Source organism: Marmota marmota, unplaced genomic scaffold (assembly GCF_001458135.2).
Source record: "Marmota marmota marmota unplaced genomic scaffold, marMar, whole genome shotgun sequence".
In the NCBI taxonomy this organism is placed as follows: Eukaryota; Metazoa; Chordata; class Mammalia; order Rodentia; family Sciuridae; genus Marmota; species Marmota marmota.
The window spans coordinates 11,904,553-11,923,543 of record NW_026000222.1 but is presented as its reverse complement, the minus strand read 5'-3'; the positions used below and the strand labels follow the sequence as shown (position 1 = coordinate 11,923,543).

Below are 18,991 nucleotides of genomic sequence, written 5' to 3'. Positions count from 1 at the left end.
TGTTTGTTTATATATATTTCAATCTATTGAAGTTATTTTTAAGTCAGGCTTTTCAAGTTCAAGGTAGAATGGATGCACAGTAAAGCTCACCCTCTGAGCACACGGTTGGACACATTTCAACAAACAATACACCAATACCTCCTTCAAGGTATAAAACATCTCTGTCACCCCCAGAAGTTCCCTTGTGCCCCTCTGCAGCCAGTCCCCTTCTTCACTTCCCACTGCCCCTAGAGTTTGACTTTTTCCAGAATAGTACATAAATGGAAGTATATAGCATGTTGCCATTCATCTGTTGATGGACGGCATTAGAGCTGCTCCCAGGTTTTTTATGAACGAAGCTGCCACGTACATTTGCATACAGGTTGCTATGGTTTGGATATGATTTGAGTTTCGGTGCTGGCTCATGTGTTGGAAGCTTGGTCCTCGGTGTGGCAAAACTGGGAGATAGTGGAACCTTTAAGTAGTGGAGCCTAGTGAAGGTAACTAGGTCATGGGGGTGCTACCCTTGGAAGTTTATGCAGTTCTCATGGGATCCCACTTTGGAGAGAGGATTGTTGGAAAAGAGCGAGAGGGACCCCTCCCAGCTCTCTGGCAACCTCTACTGCCATGTGACTTCTCCCTTCCTCACATGCGCCTGCTCTCATTATGCCATCTACAGTGAGGTCCTCCCCAGAGCCCAGCAGACACTAGCACCAGGCCCTTGAACCTGGTGTATTTGAGTAAAATAACCTGTGTCTTTATACATAACCCAGCCTCAGGTATTTTGTTATAATAATGGAAAATGGGCTAATACACAGGTCTGGGAACATTTGGTTTTATTTTTCTTGGGTAAATACCTAGGAGTGAGTAATCAGGTAAGATAGCTGGAGATGATAAGACATTTCCAAGCTATTTTCTAAAGTGTCTATTTACTCTTCTTTTTGATATTCAAATTATTCAGTAGGCTAATGAGAACTTCTTCTGGCAGGTTTCTGCCCTATTGGCATGACTCCAGTCGTTTTCAACAGTTTCTTTTCTTTGGGGCCTTACAGGAGTTTCCAGTCTCATATATTTTCTGTCCTTTTTCAAGGACCATTTCTAGAGATAAATGGTACTTAGATACTACAGCCTGGGCAGCAGGGTGCTCATTACTACAGGGCTGCCATTGTTTATAGGCCTTTCAGGTGGAAAGATAGAGGAATTTATATTATTTTTTATTTTTGGAGCTAGGGATTGAACCCAGGAACCTCTCCACTGAACTATATCCCCAGTCCTTTTTATTTTTGTTCTGTGACAGGGTCTCACAATTGCTTTCAACCTGTAATCCTCCTGCCTCTGTCTCCCAAATAGCTGGATTACAGTGTGTGTATCACTGTGCCCAGTGGAAATTCAATTTTTAAAGAAAGATAAAAATATGTAATTAATTCATAGATATTTAGCATTATAACGTCTTCAACTCGTTATTGGCATTTTTTGTAGTGAAAATCTTGCTTCCTAGTGACACAAGATAACTATGTTTTAGCTATCTATCTATCTCTCTATCTGAAAATAGTATCACCAATAAAACAGTCTATGTAATTTAAGATTTCTATGTGATTCTTTTATCTTAGGATCTATTCCACTAGAAATGTACAGTCAGAAAGACCATGTGTTTCAATTTATTTTTGATTTTTAGGGATTTAAATATATTTGTGGTTTCAGTTACATAAAACAATTACATCATTACAAAGTGACAAATACCAATGGTCTATCAGAAAGGTCTAGCCTCCAATCTCTCCTTTGCTCCACTTCACCCTTTCCTGACAGATTACCATTTTGGTCAGCTTTTGGCTTGACCTTGCATTACTTATGTTTTAAAATAAAAGCATAATTTTCCTATTTCCTCTCTTTTTGCTCCCCGAAGGGAACATACTACACATATTCTTTTGCACCTTACTTTTAAGAAAACTATTTAAAGATATGGGCTGGGGTTGTAGCTCAGTGGCAGTGTGCTTGCCTAGCATGTATGAGGCACTGGGTTCAATTCTCAGCACCACATATAAATAAATAAAATACAGATTCATTGAAAACTAAAAAAAATTTTTAAAATATATACAGAAGACATAGAGCAAATGTATAGTGGAACATTATAAGATAATCACATCTTCTATCTACGACCCAATTAAAAAACAGAATCTGGCCAACCATCCCAGAAGTTCACCATGTGCCCCATCCCAATCCCAGCTACCCCTAGAAGTAATCACCACCATCCTGACAATGATCCCACCCTCCCTTTTGGGTTTCTGGGTGGTTTTGTTAACCAACTGCACTGCCAGGACATTAAGTTTAGTTTTTTGGCTGTATTCATTTAAAACATTGATGTCTCTTTTAGTTTGAGGTTTTCCCCTCCATTCCATTCTTCCCCTTACAATTCTTCTGTTGAAGAAAGTGGAGAGATTTCACATGTAGAATATGTTTACTTCATCTACAGCTTTAGGGTCCTACAGAAGCAAACTACAATGCAGGAGCTGGGGCTGTAGCTCAGTGGTAGAGCACTTGACTCTCACGTGTGAGGCACTGGGTTCGATCTTCAGCACCACATAAAAATAAAGCTATTATATCCATCTACAACTTAAAAAGTTAAAAAAAAAAAAACAACTACAGTGCAATGTCAAGGTCAAAGCAAAACTAGAGACTTTTCCAACCAGAAACCGCCAACTAACTTCCACCTAGACACTTTTCCAATCAGACGCCACCAATTAACCTCTAACTAGATTCTTTTTACTCTAACCCGTCAAATACAGCTTCTTTGGCTTCCTTCTGAGTTCAGCCTATAAAATCTGGCTGTCCACCTGCTCCAGTGAAGCTCTCTGAACCTCTTCTGGTTCTGATTCAAAAATCACAGTTTGCTCAAATCAACTTGGTTAAATCTACATTGCCTAAAGCTTTTCTTTTAACAAGCATCCCCAGTCTAGGCTTTGCTGAGGACAAAATCATGGTGCAGGTCTAGCTGTTCCTGTTTCCGCTTTACTTCTGCCTGCGGGGGTGGGATCAGATTCAAGCTAAAGATGGGATGGTGCTCCCCAGGAAGTGCTCGGTATCTGGTTTCACTCTTTACTGATGTTGGTAGCTACTGATGCTGATAAATCATCAAGGGTGACTAAATGTGATATTCTAACTCATGATTTCTGATAAGATCTTTTCCCATGAGACAAGAGGAGGCAGATCAACAGCTTTGCCAAGACATGGGATATGAATGAAATATTGTGCTTTCCTTCTTCAGCTGGTCTTCTCTGAAATCAGATAGGATCCAGGCAGGCATGATTTGTTTTCAAATGTCTGCTTCCCAAACCAGGATCAACTGAGTTCTAGACAGGCTCAGCTTTTACCCATGTGACCCAAAGTCACCTGCATGATCTTTATCATGATCTTTATCACTGCTGGGTTCAAGGACCAAAAAAAGTTAAAGAAATGTTTAAAACATATGAGCACCAGGCTGACTATTTTTCCTAGAGTAGTAATTCTCAACTCAGGATGATTCTGTCCTCTAAGGAACATTAGACAATTGGACACTTTGAAGTCACAATTAGGAGTGAGGGTGCTACTGGCATCTAGTGGGTAGAGGCTAAGGATGCTACCAAATATCCTACAATGCACAAGACAACCCCCAACAACCAAAAAATTTTCTAGCCCCACATGACAAGAGTGCTTAAATTGAGAAACCAAGCCCCAGAGAATCAAGAAAAGTTGAAAAAGAACCAAAAAGTAACTTCCTTCCTCTGAGATTGAATGTATGTACTGCAAGGTCCAGGTACCATGGAACAAGGTCCAACATTGACCATGGAAATTAACACATACTTAGAGAAAATTGCCTAAACGCTTACTCCACATGGAACCCAAGGGTGACACCAGCCACAGGTGCTAAAAGAACATTGTTGTCTGGGGACACATCTGAGGGGTCCCCAGACCCAGTGGCAGTGCTATGCTGAACATGGTCCCTATGGTTTACCCCTACAGTTTGCCCTAACTAAGCATCTACTATGTATAGACACTGTGCTGGGATTTCCTGATTCCAAATAGAGGCACACAGGCCAGGAGGCAGGAAAGTTTCCCTGTTGGGTTGTTGGATTTTCTTTTCTTTTCTTTCTTCTCTTTTCTTTTTTTTATGATACCTAGGATTGAACCCAGGGTCTTGCCCATGCTAAGCAAGCACTCAAAACTGAGCTACATCCTCAGGATTCCAGTTCTCAAAGCTCCCAGGGAGCTAGCTCCCTCTGGCTGGAAGCAGAGCCAATTTAAAGCAACCCACAGTTTAGTGCACAGATCAAACACTTTTTTTTTCAATCAAACATTTTTAATATGAATGTGCAGTATGAATGAAGAGCCAGAAATATTTATTGCATTGCTGTTGATACTTGAAATAAAATAACAACAAAACCCCTGGAAACAACCTAACTGCCAGACCACGGGAAAGCAGGTGGTAAACAGGAGCTTAGGAAGCGCTGACCATGTGCCAGCTGCTCTGTATACTGTGTGGCTTTTTATCCCTGTAGCAATTGTGAGTTTTAATCCTCCCCGTCTTTGAGAAGAGCCAGACTCAGAGGAGACAGGGAACGGAGTCCTTTCAATCAATGTTGTGGAAACTAGTGGACATCCTTATACAAAAGAGTAAAATCAAAATAAGTGTAATCCTCACCTCACACCATGTACAAAAAGTAACTCGCGTGGATTATAAACTTAATTGTAAAACCTCAAACTGTAAAACTTCTAGAAGAAAACCTAGGGAAAAAATCTTGGTGCCTTTGAGTTGGGCAAAATTTCCTAGATGTGACAACCAAAGCACAAACCATTTAAAAAGGGAGGGGGGAGGGGCAGAGATGGCAGCACAATTCACAAGAGCCTAACTGTGTGGAACCAGCCTAGGTGTCCATCAATGGATGAATGGATAATGAATGTGGTGTATTCACCCAATGGAGCTTTATTCAGCCACTAAGATGAATAAAATTAGGCCACTTGCACGAAAATTGATGGAGCTTGAAAACATAATGTTAAGTGAAATAAGCTAAACTCAGAAAGTCAAAGGTCAGCTGTTTTCTCTCATATGTGGAAGTTACAGAGGAAAGGAAAAAGGTGGCAGAGGGTCTCATGAAAATATAAGGGAGATCAGTAGAGTAGAGGAAAGGGACGGGGGGAAGGAGGGAGAGAGGGAGGGAAAGGGGGATACCAGGGAGCAAAATTGACCAAATTATAATGTCATATTGTTGCATGGATGAATATGCAATAACAAATCCCACCATCATGTAAAATTATAATGCACCAATAAAAACATGGAAAAGGAGGGGGGAGAACAACAGGCACTATTTAGAATAAACGTAAGTGGTCATCAGAGTCTTCATTTCTATGGCTATCATCTATTTATGGTAAGTAATTTGAATACTCCACTTATGGTAGTGGTCTAAAGTCTTCTTTGAAAATAAATGTGGTTCGGTTTCTAAAATAGGAATTATCCTAAGGAAACATGTATTGGTAACATTCAGACTCTCAGACTGGACTGCCTGGCTCTACCTTGCCTCAGGCTCACTCCTCATCTGTACAAACTTCTGACCCCAAAGGGCTACATAAGGATTCACTTGGTTTCCATATACAGAGAGCTAAGAACATGAGCATTTACCTTCAGTAATCGCTATCTCAGTATTTACTATTGTTATTGTTGTTCACTGCTATTAACAGTAAAGATGGATTTTGGGAAACTCAAGCTTTTAAACAATTTTTTAAATTTTTTATGGTTATAGATGGATGGAATGCCTTTATTTTATTTGTTTATTTTTATGTGATGCTGAGGATCAAACCTAGGAGCACTTGCTAGGCAAGTGCTCCACCACTGGGCTACAGACCCAGACCTCAAGCTTTTTAAAATTTATTCATTCTTTTATTTACTACTGTTTTTGTATTATCAATAGGGATCTCTGAGGAAAATACTTGATTGTGGAAGAAAAAGAAAGAAAGAAGAGAGAGGGGTGCCGGAAGGGAGAGGGGAGGAAGGAGCCCAATATGGGACTAATTGAGGGGACCCTTGAATGCTCTGAACAGCTCCTACTTCAGGGAAGCTGCTCATGCCCTTCTGAAGGCCCCCAGCTTCTAACCTCTGACCTCCAACATCTGACCTGTGACAAGGGGACTCAGAATGGAAGAGGAGAGTCTGGAGGATGCGCACTGGTGCTATTCTCTGAAAAGGGGGACAGTAGTGAGGGGACTCCAGCAGGTCCTTGTGCCCCAAGGCTTCATGGGTACAGCAGGATAGAAAGGAAAACAAAACTAAGCAAAAAGGACCAAGTCTCCTGCTGGAGGGTCTTGAGCTCAACAGCTCCATGGAGAGACCTCTGCAGAGGGGTTATCCTCCCTGCGCATCAAAAAAAAAAAAAAAAACTATCAACAAAATAATGGAGCTCAAAAGGATGAAACTCTGATATGTTGTCCAGAGAATACATATGGGTATAAATATTCTGGAAGACCATTGAGCAATTCTAATAAAGTTAAACCTGCACCTACTCTATGACTCAGCAATTGCACTCCTAGAAAAATATAGGTATCCACATAAGGAATGAACAAGCATACGTATTGCTGCTATCTTCATATTATCAGTAATATCTAGTTCACAAAATAGAAAACAATCTGACTATCCATCCATAGAAGACCAGATATGAAAACCAATATAGCCATACTGGGGACTACTATTCAACAACAAAAGGGAAAGAACTATTGATCCATGCAACAGCACCAACAATGCTCAAAATGTATTTTAAGGAAAAGAAGTCAGACACAAAAGATCACACTACATACTTCCATTTATTTGAGTGCAAGAACAGGTAAAAAAAAAATTAGCTATGATGAGATAGAAATCAACCATGGTTGTTCAGGGTGGGCAGTGGTGGTGGAAATGTCTGGAAAAGGGCATGAGAGAACTTTCTGGGGAATTAGAAATGTTCCATCTCTTGCTTGGAATGTTGGTCACATGGGTATACACATTAGTCAAAAGCCAACTACCCTGGATTAAATAGTGCCCCTCTCCAAGTTCACATCCATTTGGAATCTCAGAACATGAGATTATTAGAATCAGAGTCTTATTTGGAAACATGGTCTTTGAGGTATAATAAATGAAACAATATCATTTTGGGTTGAGGTAAGTCCTAATCCCATGACTGGTGTTTTTTTTTTTTTTAATGGGGACGGTAACAGTATTTCTTTTTTTTTTATTATTTTTTTTTTAGTTTTCGGCGGACACAACATCTTTGTTGGTATGTGGTGCTGAGGATCGAACCCGGGCCACACGCATGCCAGGCGAGCGCGCTACCGCTTGAGCCACATCCCCAGCCCTGGTGTTCTTATAAGAAGAGAAAATAGAGTCACATAGGAGACTGCCACATGGGAAACTACCACGTGACAATTGAGCCAGAGATTGAATGATTTCTCTACAAGTCAAGAAGCGTCCTTAGAAGCTGGGAGGAGACAGAGAAAGATCCTCTGGTGGCGCCTTCCCAGAGATCACAACGCTGCCAGCATTTTGATTTATCTCTTGCCTGTAGACCTCTGAGAACCCAGTTCTGTTGTAATAAAGCATCAAGTTTGTGGTACTTTGTTATAGTAACCCTGGGACACTAACATCCCACCACGTTGAACATTAAAGATCCATGCATTTTAAGTGAACTGTACTCTATTTATTTTTTCGAAGGTCTCTATGGAAACGGCAAGCTGATGATAAAGGAGGTGACCTGGCCCATACTTCACCCAATTGTACAGAACACCTGAGGGAGCACAGCCCAGGGCAGATCAGTGTTCTCAGAGTGTGGGCGAACCTGGGCACTGCCCAGGCCAGACCCCTCCCAGTGGCTCCCCCTTCACGCTCATTCAGCATGCAAAACTGTCCCCTCCGCCCACAGCAAAAATATCCCCTGATCCTCTGGCAAGCAAGCACCACATTGTCCATGGGCAGCACTACCCAAGAGATTGATGTGGATGTTCTATTAAAAAGCGAACTGGGGGCTGGGGATATAGCTCAGTTGGTAGAGCGCTTGCCTCTCATGCACAAGGCCCTGGGTTCAATCCCCAGCATCACACACACACAAAAAAAATGTAAACTGACCTACTTTTGAGGAAGGTTAATTACCCACAATTAAAGACTGCAGAAAAGCCAGGAAGCCAGGTTAGGAGCCAAGAGCATTGGCCCAACTATTCCCCGATGAGACCCTCTTCCTTGCTGGTCTGTCGTCTGAAATGCCAACCTACAGGAATCTTCAGTTCCATTCATTTGCTTTCTGCATTCTAGGAAATTTTTTTAAATGTCTTTATTTTGCATCATGGTACAAGCCCCTGACCTTGAGAACTGGCCCACCAACTAAGCACACCCTACAGATGTGTGCACAAGGATCAGGGTCAACCAAGGTCCAGAATAGACACTGAATGCAGAGACCACCTGGCCCAATCCTACTGGATGCTCGGTCCCCCACGGAGGCTTCACCACATGCCTAGGAATTTTCTGCGCATTAACTCGCTGAAGGTAGAAACTGTTATTATCTTCTCTTTCTGATGGGGAAATTGAGGACCAGGGGGGTGAGGTGACTTGTCCAAGGTCACACAAGAAGTAAGGTGCTGAGCAAGGATTTCAGCCCAGCCAGTCTGGCCCACTGCCTTAACCACTGGGCTACCCTGGTGAGTGGACATCACATCCTCCATTGGCCAAGAGCCCAAAGCCTTTTCTTTGTTTCTGACCTAGTCCCTTGTAACTTTTTTTCCCTTGACTGTTCTTGAGAAACATAAGGCAATGAGTCATGAGTTCGGTTTTAGGATAGCCCAGAGACTCTCAAACCCTCTTGGGACATCCTCCAAAACATTCCATAAACAAAACTGAGTGTGACAGGATGAAGCTTCCGTGGTTATGTTTGGGGGTTTTTAATAGGTTTTGTTTTGAAATGAAAGTTAACAAGAGAACGAATTGGAAAAGACAGATCAGAAGCATACAGTTTTCCCCAACTGAGTGGAAAACCTCAGCTCCTAGGAAGGAGGACTGTGAACTGGGATTACTGGGAGTAACTACTGGTTCCTTACTTCAGGAAAGGAGATGTAAGCCTTTAGGTACCAACCCTGCACATGTCCACAGACCCTGCCCAGAGAAGTCCACAGTAGCTATTGGTTCTGTCAAAGAATATTCTCCAGTTAAGTGGCACAGAACAATGGAAAACCTAAGGGAGTGGTTGTAGTTTAGTGGTTGAGCGCTTGTCTTGCATGCGTGAGGCATTGGATTCGATCCTCAGCACCACATAAAATAAATACAAAAACAAAGATTTGGGCTGGGGTTATAGCTCAGCAGTAGAGCACTTACTTGCCTAGTATGTGTAAGGCACTGGGTTCGTTTCTCAGCACCACATAAAATTAATTAATTAAATAAAGGTCCATCAACATCTAAAAATATTTTTTTTTAAAAAAAGAGAACCAAAGGGAATTTATTAAGGCAATATTAGGAGATTTCTTATTATAACATAACATAATAATAGACCCTAGGAGATCTGCAAATGCTAACTAAACATTTGATGAAATTCAACATCCTTTTCTGATAAAAATCTTTATTAGAGTGGAAATTGATGGGTGATTCCTTAACACAAAGAAATATAAAGTCCAGCACTTTATTGGAATAACTAGGAGCATTCCTACTAACGACAGAAACATTATGAGTGTATTGTTCCATTGTACAGGCAGCACTAGCCAATGCATTCAGAAATTAGAGATATAAAAATTCCTTAGGAGGAAGTAAAATTATTTTCATTTTCGATGATATGATTATCACCACAGAACATCCAAGACAATCAACTATGAAAGTACCATGAACAATATCCAGTTAGAAAAACTCCACTTATAATTGGTTCAAATACCTACAAAAACCTTATCAGGAAATATGCAAGATATATACTTACAAAGATAATACTGAAAGACACACAAGATATAACAAATGGAAAGACATTCTATGTTCTTGGATAGGAATATTTAACATCAGAAATATGTACATTCTCTGAATTTAATGTATAAGTGTAAAGCAATCCCAATACATTTTACAAAAGAAGATAATTAAATGGCCAATACACAAAATGCAAAAGGTGCTCAACCTCATTAGTCATTAGAGAAGTGAAAACTAAAAACCACAATTAATTACTAAACACACACTGAAATGAACAAAATTTAAAAGACAAATCCAAGCGTTGGAAGAATGTAGGATAACTGGAGCACCCAGACATTTCTTGGAAAGAGGGTGTTGCAATCTCTTGGGAAAACAGTTTGGCAGTATTTCTGAAGTTGAACATATTCATAGCCCATGGCCCAGCCATTCTGCTGTAAGCATAGAGATGTGTGTGTCTGTCAGCGAACATCATATGTTACAACGTTCATGGCAATGCTACAATGAGAGCCAACAACTGGGAACAACAAAATCAGAATGAATAGATAAACCTGGCATGAGCTGGGCCATGGAGATGCACCCCTGTGATCTCAGTTACTCCGGAGGCTGAGGCAGGAGGATCACATGTTCAAGGCCAGCTTCAGCAATTTAGCAAGACCCTGTCTCAAAATAAATAAATAAATAGGGCTGAGGATGTCTCTCAGTGGTAGAGCACCCCTTGGTTCAATCCCCCCCTCAAAAAAAATAAAAATAAAAGATAAGCAAAAAAATCCAGATACCAAAAAAGTATATAAAGTTTTGTTGTTGTTGTTTAAACACATCAAAACCAGTCTACGGGCATAAGAAATGAGGGTATTGGGCTGGGGTTGTAGCTCAGTGGTACAGTGCTTGCCTCACAAGTGTGAAACTCTGGGTTTGATCCTCAGCATCACATAAAAATAAAATAAATAAAATAAAGGTATTAAAAAAGTAAATGAGGGTATTGATTGCCTCTTGGGAGTGTGGGATAGTGATGTCTGGAGGTCTTAGCAGGGTCTACACTTTGGTAATGCTCTATTTTCAAGCGTGAGTAATAGTTACAAGGAGGGTGTGTTCACTTCATGGTAACCCATCAAGCTATCCATTTATAATTTCTTCTCTTTTCTGTATGTGCGGGATACTTGAATTTTCATTAAAGCCATCCCAATAAAAACACCTGTGTGTGTGTGTGTGTGTGTGTGTGTATAATTAGATTTTTAACACTCAAATGAAAAATAAGAAAGCAAGAGGAACTTCAAATAGCTCAAAATAAGGGGAAATACCCTTCTAAATATTAAAATATATTTTAAAATATTTAAACCTTAGTATTCAAAACAGTGGGAATGTGAATGAACAGGACGAGAGAAACAAAAGGAAGGGGGAGCAAGGTGTGAAACAGATCTAGATATATGTGGAGAAAAGAGCTTATGCTAAATAAATAGCTTATGACAAAATAACTTCTCAGTTTAACAGAGAAAAGAGGGCCATCTGGAAAAAATATGGGAGGGGTGAATCAATTCCACCCAGAGTGCACCAAATGGATAAAAATTTGAATGTAAAATGACAGAAGAAAACACAGGACACATTCTGTTACCTCAGAGTGAGGAAGGTTTTTGTACCCATGTTCCAATGCTCTGAAGTCATGAACAGAAAGCGTGACTCGACTGCATAAAAATAAAAATCTATACGCTTCTCTCCCAAATCAGCAAAATGAAAGAGAAACACTAAACTACATGCAATCCCATCCAAGGCAAAATGCTCATCCCTCATACATAAACGACTCCTAGAAATAAAATAGAAAAAGTCAACGATCCAATTTTGGATTGGAGAAGGATACAAGGCTATAAATTTAAATAGGCTATAAATTTTTAACTTTTCATAACACATTTAAATTAAGACTGCATTGAAGCCGGGTGCAGAGGCATGTGCTTGTAACCTCAACTACTGGAGAGGCTGAGGCAGGAATTTTTTTAAAATTAAAAGGGCTGGGGATGTAACTCAGTGGTAGAGCACCCCAGGATTCAATCCTCAGTACTGAAACAAACAACTACTATGAGTCACTGTTTTTCACTTATCAGATTGGTAAAAATTCAATGATCTGACAATTTCATGCGTTTGGTGATAAAGTAGGAAAATAGTAATTTCTCATCCAAAAGCTTGATGCAGGTGCAAATTGGCACTAACTTCATGGAGAGGAAATTAACAGTTTATCTCAAAATTACCAATGCAGATACCTAGCAATCTCACTTCTGGGAATCCATCCTGCATATAAAGTACGCACCTGCAAAATGCCACATTACAAGGTTATTCATCTTGCAGCGTCTATGATAACATATTGAAACAACCTGAATGTTCACCACACAATGGCGTGACAGTAAGTGAAACAAGCAAGGCTCAGAACAGTGTTCATTCTATTTTGTAAACTGTGTTGGGCAGAGGTAGCAAAGCACTTTATATATGGTTGTATTTGCATAACAAGAGTCTGTGTTAGAATAATTCACACTAAAATGTAAAAGACTGGCAGCTCAGAACTCTCTCAGAGATGGTACCTCTTTAAAAGAAGAGGATACTGGCTAAACCAAATGAACCTACAATTTGGTGGACTTTTATCAGGGTAATAAATTTGGAAAATGCATAGATCACAAGTGAAGAGATTTGCGGGGGTGGGGGGGTTTCACAAGAGCCGTAGAAGAGGGGACTCCTCAGCTTCTCAGCTTTATCAAGGATCGGCTTTAATTAGATTAGACACAATAAGCTAAAACCAGTTACCTGGGGAGGCACTGGACAGTTCTGGGATATGCATGGGAAGAAAACTTCTCATTATAGTTCTTTATTACATGATGTTTATACCACATGAATATATTATCTAATCAAACTACTGAACAGTAAAAGAGAGGAGTTTCAGTTCGTAGGCTCCTAAGCCTTGATCAAAACCTGTAACACCTACCCCAGCTCCTGTTCCAACAAAGCCTGTCATTTGCCATCAGGTAAACATTCATGAGCAGTTTTATTACCCGTAATAGCTCACTGACATTTGCCAGAAACAACTTACATCAATATTGCTATTGCAAGCCATGGTGAGATAGAAAGCTCTTAGGCAACTCACTTACCCTCCCATGAGCTTCTGATTTCTCTTAAGCAGAGCAAAGGTAAGAACAGAATGATGTTGGAGGATTGCTGGGAAATTCAGGTATGACAGCGCTTCGGAGATGGGTGCAAAACCTGCTCTGCCTCCAACCACTGCAGCAGCCACATCTCAGCTGAAATGGATGTCAGTGCAGATTGTGGCTGCCAAGCTTTGTAAACCTCAGTGTACTTTAGGAGCCCCAGAGAGGTCCCCAGTCTTTGCCCTCAGAGATGCGCTTCAGCAGGGCTCAGATCCAGCCACTTGCTTTTCTAATAAACATCTCCCAGGTGATGCTGCTGTGGCTGGTTTACTAGTTCTCTGGTCCAGACTAGGGCTCTTCAGATGATGTGAACGCAAATCACCTAGCATCTTGTTACGTTTTCACTGTGAAGGTTCTGGTTTAGCGGACTCCCTTTACAGATGAGGAAAGTGTGCCTTGAAAAGATGGAACAACTCGCCCAAGGACACTTGGGCCGTAAGGGCAGAGACAGGGTGAAGCCCCATGCAGGTGGCCACCATCCCTCAGGAACACCTGTCTCCCCTCTCCAAATCTGTGCTAAGTCCCACAAGGGCCAGTAAGCAAGGCCACACCTCTGGACAACGGCCTGTCAATTTACTACATCAGACAAAGCCCTCCACGCTGAACTTAGTTCAGATCACCAGGCTCTTTTCCTCTGTTTTGTTTTGTTTTGTTGCAGTACTGGCAAAAGAACCCAGGGGTGTTTAGCCACTGAGCCACCTCTTTAGCCCTTTTTATTTTTTTATTTTGAGATAGGGTCTCACTAAGTCACTGAGGCTGGCCTCAAACTTGCCATCCTCCTGCCTCAGCCTTCTGAGTAGCTGGGCTTACAGGTGTGCACCTCCACTCCCAGTTTGGATTGCTCTTTTTAAAAATGCAATTTTGGTAAAATGGTTCCTTTAGCTGAGTCACCTTCCCTTCCAGGGACTCACACTTTGACAGGCCCTTCTGTGAGAGTCCCAGGAAGACAGGGAGAATTGTTCAACCTGGGTACCCTGATTATGACCATGTGGGGGAGGGGCCTTGGCCTCTGGACTCACCAGCAGGCCTCCAACTCCCCAACCCTCAGTCCCTGGTGTCTTCAGACTGTGACTGGTTTGTGAACCTCCTCTGCCATGAACTTTCTGTGTCACTAGAAGAAATCAGTTTTGGAGATTCTCAGAGCTGAAAGGAGGAACCCTAGGAGATCAGCTGGTTCTGTGATCACAGAACCTCAATTTCTAGGCCCCGGAACACAGGACCCCTGTCTCTGGCTGGCTTCCCCAGAGGCCAGGGGTGAGACGCGGCGCAGCTCCCCATGATTTACAGAGGGAGGTCCTCAGTGAAAGAACCAGGAAAGCGGGTCAGGTAGGGCTATTTTAAAAATGTTTTGATTGATTTATTTTGCAGTGCTGAGGACGGAATCCAGGGCCTCCCGCATGCTCAGCAAGAGCTCTTCCACTTAGCTCCACGGCCATCCCCAGAAGGGTACCACCTGAGGCAAGGATGGGGTGCGGTGGGGATTCACACCCCTGATCAGTCAGTGGCCCCCCGGGGTGGGGGAGGGCACAGAGTGGGGTAACCTCCCGTCAGAGAGGGGCCAGCAGCCCTTTGCAGCTAGATGGAGGCAACACTCTGAGGAGCTTTTGCAGACGCCAATCCTTCCTGGCGGTTCTGAGAGCTTCTCAAATGTGCTTATTCACAAGAGGCCCCAAAAATCAAAAGGAGAAAAGGAGAGAGAAGACTACAGGCATTTTTCCATTTCCCGAAGACTCCTGGAATCCGCACTTGGAATAACCCCTGACGCCCCTGCCCCGTGACTTCCCGGCAGGCTGTGACGGCCCCTCCCCCCCGCCCAGTTCCACCCGCTGTCCCTGCACTGACCCAGTCCTCCTCAAGGACTTTGCCCCTTGCCTTCCCTCGGCCTAGACTGTTCCACCCAGGTTTGCCCAGCTGGCTCCTCTTGTCAGATCAAACATCCCCCCCGTGGAGATCCCTCCTCCCCAGGCATCCCAGGCCATTCCTAGGGCCACATGCTGGGCTGCACTTTCTGCACTGGCCACAGACATTATCTCAACCCCCTAGGTGTTGTGCATCTCCCAGCTAGAATGGCCTCCAGGGGACACAACCTGGTTCTGGTCTAATCACCAGGTCCCTACGGCCCGGCTGTGGCTGGGCACTGAGCAGTCTGTGCCACCCAGGAATTGATACCTGAGTGAATGAATCAGACACTAGGACCAGCACAGGAGAACCAGGCTGGCTAACCCCCGGCAGCCTCAGCAACCAGAGGGAACTGGAACTGGCCACGGGGAGAAAGGAGAGAGCCCCCAGGAGACTGCTTGGCTGCCGAGTCCCTCTCCCCTCCAGCTCCTTGTCTCAGTGCCCACCCCTCAACTTGGAGGCAGGCTTGGCATCAACGGGGTGGGGGGGGATGCTCACCTCCTGGAAGCGTGTGACCCTCTCCTGATGTCCAGGGGCCCCCCGTTTCCAATCCAAGTTCCAGATCTAAACTTCTCTGTCCCCCAGGTCCCTGAAAGTGCCACAGTGCTGACGTCAGCCTTGCAAGGCTGCTGGGAACACCAGCCTTGGGGCAACCGGGCTCAGACTCGCCCCGCTGCAAACTGCCACCAGGGCAGGGGAAATCTCCACTTTGGGTGCCCATTCCCTCCCGGCTGCTGCGGGGGCTGGTGGCTCCTCCGGTTCCAGGACAGTCTCCACCTCAGCTGCACAGCCTCAGGTCACCTGGGAGATCCCCCAGTGTTACCCAACAGCTCCCAGGAGCCGGCTCCACACCTGCTTGCTCATGAACCCACATCCCCAGGGAACCTCGTCTCCAGGGATCACCATCTCTGTCTTACCAAGGAGGAAACAAGGCTGAGGGATTAGGTCACTGGCCCGAAGACACAGAGCTAGTGAGCAGCGGCATCTGGGTTCTAACTCTGCCCTCTGATGGTTCAGTTCGTTTATTAGGTGACTTGCCGCTCTTAGCTCCTTTCCGGCAGCAGTCCTAGAAGGAGGGCACTGTGACTTCCATTTTACTGAGAATGGGAGTGTGATTGCAACAAGGTCCACTGGGTGCCCCTGGCCTCGCAGGCTCTTCCCTCTCTACTTGAGGACCCTTCATGGGGTGAAGGGTGTGACACTAGTTGGTGGTCCCTGGCACCAGCTTTGTTTCTCAGATATGGAGACCAAGTCTCCATCAGATGTAAGGACTATGTACCAGACCCACAATGAGCCCCAGGTGCTTCCCTCAGCAAAAGTACATGACAGTGAAGGCCACCCCACAGGGTACATGCTGTGGGGACTGGCTGCCTGCCCTTCCGAGTTGGCCTGAGCTCACCTGGGGTGGCTCACCTAGAACCTGGCAGGCAGGGCCTGTGAGTGTGTTGTTCTTCGTTCTTCCCACCCTCCACCTTTGCCTCATCCCTCTCTCTTCCAGGATGATTGGGCCCCAAGCCCAGACTTGTCAGAAAACCAGCCCTAGGATGTGCTGGAGGCACTCCCCCAACATCCTGATATGAAGGGGTGGTTTAAGATTTGAAAAATACTTCTGAAATCCCAGCGACTTGGGAAGCTGAGGCAGGAGGATTGCAAATCTGAGGCCAGCCTCTGAAATTCATCTAGACCCTGTCTCAAAATAACAAAATAGGAAAGGTTTGGTTATTTAGCTAAGTGGTAAAGAGCCCCTTGGCTCAATCCCCAGTATGGGGAGGCGAAGGGGATGGGAATCAATCATAATCCATAAAAAAGAAAAATCACATAGTCATATTAGTAGATGAAGAAAATGTCTGACAAAATCCAACATCTATTCCTGATTAAAACTCTCAGTGGGGGACTGGGGATGTACGTCAGTAGTAGGGCACTTGTCCAGCATGTATAAGGCCCCCTGGGTTTTGCCAAAAAAAAAAAAAAAAAGCCTTCAGTCAATTACTAATAGAAAGGAACTTCCTCAACCTGAAAGAGGGCATCTTTGAAAAAGTAGCAGCTAAACGGTGAAAGACTAAATGCTTTCACTCTAAGGCTGGGGGAGACAGGGATGTCTGCACTTATTTCCACTCGGACACTGAAGATTCCAGCCTGTGCACTGAGCAAGAAAACCAGAGGCCTGCATAGGAAAAGGAAGCAGAGAAGCTGTCTTCGCTCCCAGATGAGAGGTTCATCTCTGTGGAAAGTCCAGAGGATGCATAAAACTATAAAGCTAAAAAAATACATGAGTACAGCAAGGTTGCTGGTCAGAAAACCAACATACAAAAATCAGCTGTATTTTTATGATCTAGTACCAAAATCTGGAAACCAACTAAATGTCCAGCAGCAGATGAATGATTGATTATGTTATCCACACCCCAAACTGAGCAGATCGAACACTTCTGTGCATACTTCGGCAGGTCAACTTCACCTTGGCGTTGTTTTCTTTGAATTTCATATGAACTGGGCGTCTAGAATAGGCCAATTCATAAAGACAGAAAGTACAATAAGGTTACCAGGGACGGGGTGAGACCGGAATGGGAAGTTGTTGTTTAATGGGTAGAGTTTCTGTTTGGGAGGATGAAAAAGTTCTGAAATAGATAGTGGTGATGGTGACACACACAGAATATGCTAATAGGGATGAAATATCCACTTAAAAATGGCTAGGGGGTAAATTCTATATTATGTATATTTTACCACAATAAAAAAGTTTTTAAAGAATCCCAAATAAGTCACACGTAAGTGGAGACTTGCATTTCAGAGGGGAGGCTGCTACACATTGAACCTGGGGCCTCGTGCATGCTAAATACCTGCATTTGTTCCTCTCACTCTCCCAAAGGGTGTCTGTTTGCAATGAGGCTCAAACAGCCTTTCTTCCCTTAGAGAGCCAGCCCTCCATGGAACCAGAATCCCCACAGGGTCATGTCCCCATCTCTGCAGCCACCCTTCATGATAACAGCAGACTGGCCTCAACTCCTTGGCACCTGCTATATTTGATAAGCAGAATATCCTTCCCCCTCCCTCACCAGCAGCAGAACTTACACAAAGGTGTATGCACACGCATGCGCACATGCACACACACACACACACACTCTGGCTCTCTCATTTTGGCCTATGAGCCCCTGGAGGCTGTCAGCCTCTTGTTTCTCCTGCTGTGCCACTTCTCCAAGACGGCAGCCCCTTCTCTGTGGCCCCCTAGCCTTGGTCGCCCTCCTCCTTTAACCTGTCCAGAGGGTCCGGCGCATCCACTCTGAATCTCCAGCCAGACTGGAAGCTCACTAATGACCCCGGCTTTGCCTGGCTCCCTCTGCCTCCTGCCCTTTTTGAGTCAGGCCTAGCAGCAAGTGGATCAGCTGCCAGGGACTTGGGCTGATCCAGTCACTTTTTCACTGATTCAGGAATGTTCCTAGTGGAGAACAATGAAGAAATGGAATTGTTGGTGAACAGAGCGGCTTTTGTTTTAGATTTTTTTGGCATGCAGGGGGTCTGTCCAAGAGTTTGGCCCCACATATGTTGACTTTGGGTTCTTCCATGGATGTTGGCAGGGTCATCCCTGCCCCTCCCAGCCCTGGCTCTCTTATTCTGGCTCCTGGTCAGGTTTGCTCGGCTATATCTTCCAAAGCAATGGAACCGATCTTTCATTCAGTTTCACATCTCCCTCCCTTGCTGGAGGGAGCCTCAGTAAATTCCAGGCATTTAGATCAGAGTCTCATTGTATTAAATAATTAATGGGGGAATGCGTTATCAGTATTGGCAGTTTTCAAAGGAGTGAAAGGCAGCCTCTGGTCCCCAAGCTACTTGGGGAGTCATCAGCCTCCCTGCAGGCCCAGCCCTCCTCCTTCCTCTGGCTCAGGCCTTGCCCTGGCTATACCCAGCCCCCATCCCACCTGCCTTCTAAGACATTTTTTAAGTGAGTTGTGAAGTCTCCACATCAGAGTTCAATGCTATTCTACATGCTTTTTTTTTTTTTTTTTTTTTTTTT

At 43.9% G+C, this 18,991-nt stretch overlaps 1 protein-coding gene and 1 non-coding gene across 3 annotated transcripts in view; one reads left to right on the top strand and one right to left on the bottom strand.

Moving 5' to 3' along the window:
- Window positions 1-18,991, bottom strand: part of Il34 (interleukin 34) — a 62,279-nt gene that overhangs the window by 21,544 nt on the left and 21,744 nt on the right. The window lies entirely within an intron of this gene.
- Window positions 8,001-8,074, top strand: Trnae-cuc. The gene has a single exon. It is a non-coding gene; the product is annotated as a tRNA-Glu (tRNA).